Below are 5,000 nucleotides of genomic sequence, written 5' to 3'. Positions count from 1 at the left end.
ATAATCGATTTTCCTTATTCATTTTTGAGTGTTCTTTCTTTGTTCTTTGATTAGAACATTCTTGTTCCCTTGGTGAGGTTATCTCCAAGTGATTTCCCTTTCTTTGAGCCGGACTTGTGTGTCAAATCAAGCGGCCATTGAGAGTTCTAGTAGTATCATTGGGACTTCCGCATCCCTTTGTGTCACTAAACAATCCATCAGTTCTCTATCTCTTCAGATCGAGTTCCTATCATCAGTACCGGTTGAGTGTTCGTTCCTTAGAGTTCCTATCCCTCGTCTTGATGATATGCTTGATGAACTCCATGGTTCTAAGTACTTTTCTAAGATAGATTTGAGAAGTGGCTATCATCAGATTAGGATGAAAGAAGGTGATGAATGGAAAACGGCCTTTAAAACAAAACTAGGTTTGTATGAGTGGCTTGTCATGCCCTTTGGTCTCACTAATGCACCTAGTACTTTCATGCGCCTAATGAATCATGTCTTGAGGTCTTTTATTGGTCATTTTGTTGTGGTTTACTTTGATGACATTCTTATTTACAGCAAAAGCCTTGAAGAACACAAACAGCACTTGAAATCTGTTCTTGAAGTCCTTAGAAAGGAACGTTTGTTTGCTAACCTTGGAAAGTGTTCTTTTGGCACAGATCATGTGGTCTTTCTAGGTTTTGTTGTAGGTGCAGATGGCTTGAGAGTGGACGAGCAGAAGGTCCAAGCAATTCGGGACTGGCCGATTCCGACTTCCATTGGTGAAGTAAGAAGCTTCCATGGCCTTGCCGGCTTCTATAGGCGATTTGTTCAAAACTTCAGTACCTTGGCCGCTCCTCTTACTGAAGTAATCAAGAAGAACGTGGGGTTCAAATGGGGACCAGCTCAGGAAGAAGCATTCGAAATCCTTAAAGGGAAGTTGACTCATGCCCCTTTACTTGTACTTCCAGATTTTTCTAAAGCTTTTGAAATCGAATGTGATGCTTCTGGTGTTGGTATTGGTGCTGTGTTGATGCAGGAAGGAAAACCAGTGGCTTATTTCAGTGAGAAGCTGGGAGGAGCCATGCTCAACTACCCCACATACGACCAAGAACTCTATGCCTTGGTGAGGGCCCTTCAAACGTGGCAGCACTATCTTTGGCCTAAGGAGTTCATTATCCACACTGATCATCAGTCTCTAAGACACCTTAAGGGTCAGCAAAAGCTCAACAAGAGGCATGCTCGTTGGATGGAGTTCATTGAGACATTCCCATATGTGATCAAGTACAAACAAGGTAAGGAGAATGTTGTGGCCGATGCATTGTCTCGAAGGTATACTCTTCTCTCAGCTCTTGAAACTAAACTTCTTGGTTTTGAATTTATCAAGGATCTTTATGCTTCTGATCAGGACTTTAAAGAGATTTTTCGAAAATGCCCAAAGGTTGCTTATGGCAAATACTTTCAAAATTCTGGTTTCTTATTCTTTGATAACCGTTTGTGTGTGCCCCAATGTTCTTTGAGGGAGTTGTTTCTCAGGGAAGCTCATGGAGGTGGGCTTATGGGACATTTTGGTGTCAAAAAGACTTACAAGGCGGTTCATGATCACTTCTATTGGCCGAGCTTAATGAAAGATGTGGAACGGATATGTAGCCGTTGTGTGGTGTGCAAGAAGTCTAAATCCAAGTCTTCAAACCACGGTTTGTATTCTGCACTTCCTATTCCTTCTCATCCTTGGGTAGACATTTCTATGGATTTCGTGTTAGGATTGCCAAGGTCTAAGTCTGGACGAGATTCAATCTTTGTTGTTGTAGACAGATTTTCGAAAATGGCTCATTTCATTCCTTGTCATAAAACTGATGATGCCACACAAGTAGCTGATTTGTTCTTTAGAGAGATTGTTAGGTTGCATGGAATGCCTAAGACCATTGTATCTGATCGTGATGCTAAGTTCCTTAGTTACTTTTGGAAAACCTTATGGTCTAAACTAGGAACAAGATTGATGTTTTCTACAACTTGTCATCCGCAAACTGATGGTCAAACTGAAGTTGTTAATCGAACCTTGTCTGCTCTGCTTAGGTCTTTGGTTAAGAAGAATCTTAGGCTTTGGGAAGAATGTTTACCACATGTTGAGTTTGCTTACAATCATGCAATGCATTCTGCTACGAAGTTTTCTCCTTTTGAAGTTGTTTATGGGTTTAATCCGTTGTGTCCACTTGATCTTTTACCTTTGCCTTTGAGTGAAAGAGTTAGTACAGATGGCAAGAGGAAGGCGGACACTATCAAAAAGCTACATGAACAGGTTCGTGCAAACATTGAAGCCAAGACCGAGATCTATAAAAGATATGCCAATCAGAAAAGAAAGGAAGTTATTTTCAAAGAAGGCGATCTTGTTTGGGTTTACTTGAGGAAGGAGCGATTTCCAGAAGAAAGAAAGTCTAAACTTATGCCTCGGGTCGATGGTCCATTCCAGATCCTCAAAAAGATCAATGACAATGCTTATCAGCTTGATCTTCAAGGTAAGTATGACATTTCTTCGAGCTTTAATGTTTCTGATCTTTCCCCTTTTATTGTAGATGATCCGGATTTGTGGTCAAATCCTTTTGAAGAAGGAGGGAATGATGTGCCCCAGTCCGAGGATCAGTCCATGGAATCAGATCAGAACGAGGATCAGAACGTCCGGAACAACGCAACTGAGGTTCAGTCCATCGATCGGGCCGAACATACCGCTCGGGCCGTGTATCGTCTTGACCCGCACTCGTCCGGTTTGGAGCTTCAGCATAACCCACGACCAGATGGCCAAATCAACCGTACTGAAGTTCGCCTCTCCCGTCCTGTTCGACATGCTAAGTCCTTTGGTCAAGCCAGAAGTGAAGTTGTTCGAGTGGAATCCAAATCCGACCATGGTTTCTCGCTCTTAAGCCGTCTTGGCCGAACCGGCGAACGTTCTGATGAACTGATCCAACACTTCGATCGGTTCATGAACTTTGATCAGCCAAATCTCTCTAAGGCAAGACTCTTGAGGCTGTCCGAAGACTTAGCCACCTTTTGGCCCGGAACAGTTCATGAAAGTCATCCGTCCGTACATGAAGAACGAACCGGCCGTGTACTTCTTCTCACCGCGGGACGTGCTATCAGTTACATCGAATCTGGACAAGAGTAGCCGAAGAGTTCAAATCGACCAGTCAACATTATTTTCTGTGCTTTGACTAGATCTGGTCTTCTATCTATTTTCTATGTCTCTTTTTCACACATTCTACTTATTATCTTTGACTACAAGTTGTATAAGTATGTGAACACCTCTTTGAGATAAAATAATCGATTTTCCTTATTCATTTTTGAGTGTTCTTTCTTTGTTCTTTGATTAGAACATTCTTGTTCCCTTGGTGAGGTTATCTCCAAGTGATTTCCCTTTCTTTGAGCCGGACTTGTGTGTCAAATCAAGCGGCCATTGAGAGTTCTAGTAGTATCATTGGGACTTCCGCATCCCTTTGTGTCACTAAACAATCCATCAGTTCTCTATCTCTTCAGATCGAGTTCCTATCAACAGTACCGGTTGAGTGTTCGTTCCTTAGGGTTCTTCACGGACGTCCTGCGTGTGCTGACGGACGTCCTGTGTGTGCTGACGGACGGCCACGGACGTCCTCTGTGTACTGACGGACATCCTGTGTTTGCTGACGGACGGCCACGGACGTCCTCTGTGTACTGACGGACGGCCACGGACGTCCTTTGTGTGCTGACGGACGTCCTGTGTGTACTGACGGACGTCCTGCGTGTGCTGACGGACACACACGGACAGCCACGGACGTCCTATGTGTGCTGACGGACGTCCTGCGTGTGCTGACGGACGTCCTGCGTGTGCTGACGGACGTCCTGTGTGTGCTGACGGACGTCCTGTGTGCACTGACGGACACACGGACACACACGGACAGCCACGGACGTCCTGCATGTGCTGAGGGACGTCCTGCGTGTGCTGACGGACGTCCTGTGTGTGCTGACGGACGTCCTGTGTGCACTGACGGACACACGGACAGCCACAGACGTCCTGCGTGTGCTGACGGATGTCCTGTGTGTACTGAACAGACAGCCCACGTGGGCCAAAATCACCCGAACAGTCCACGGAGCGTGCTGATATGTGTACTGATGGACAGCCGGACGTCCTGTGTGTGCTGACGGACGGCCACGGACGTCCTGTGTGTGCTGACGGACACACACGGACGTCCGTGTGTGTACTGAACAGACAGCCCACGTGGGCCAAAATCACCCACGGACAGCCAAAATCACCCGAGAAGCCAAAAATGCAAAAATTAATATTTTTGAAGAAAGTTTTCTGAAAGGAAACATCAAAAATATGTCAACAAAGAGTTTAGGATGTCAAGTGTTGATCAAAAGTTGCTGTAGACATCCGTTTAGACCACAAAACTCCGACCTTTGTAGCATGCAAAAGACATGGTTAGAAGCAAAAGAAATTTATGAAAATTTACCAGAAAATAGCTTTAACCATCCTTATGAAGCATGCAAAAAATCAGATTCAAATTCGAAGTATTTTTTTTTTTACATTAAAAATACTCCCCGGAACACAACCAATGTCTACTGGTGACAGACTGAAAAAAAGCGTTTTGTATATATAAGGGGTAGGCACTCTCTTGAGCCTCCTACCCCCAGTACCCGAACGGTTCGGGTACGTAGTGTTGGACTGTTCGGTCCAACACTATCGAGGGCTGGGTTGAGGTCGATGGCCGGATTGTCCCCGGTGAATTTTCCGGGAACTTTTCCGGCGAATTTTCCGGTGGACCGTTTTGCCCCTAACTTCAAATTTTCGCGCTTGCATGGTCTTGGCCTGGTTTCATCCGTCTTCCAGTTGCTTTTTTGATTACATCTCAAGAGTGGTTGGAAAGATTGATGTTAGCGGGGCAAATGAACATTCGGCGTATGAGTGGTGATTGGATAGCTAGTGTTTGTAGGCTCTGTGCTCGCGCACCCAACTACAGACCAACTACCCTCCTCAGTTTCTTCACTAGCATAGTTTTATGCTTGTTGAA

This window comes from Brassica napus, unplaced genomic scaffold (genome assembly GCF_020379485.1).
Source record: "Brassica napus cultivar Da-Ae unplaced genomic scaffold, Da-Ae ScsIHWf_1525;HRSCAF=2125, whole genome shotgun sequence".
NCBI lineage: Eukaryota > Viridiplantae > Streptophyta > Magnoliopsida > Brassicales > Brassicaceae > Brassica > Brassica napus.
Note: the sequence above shows the minus strand (reverse complement) of the source record.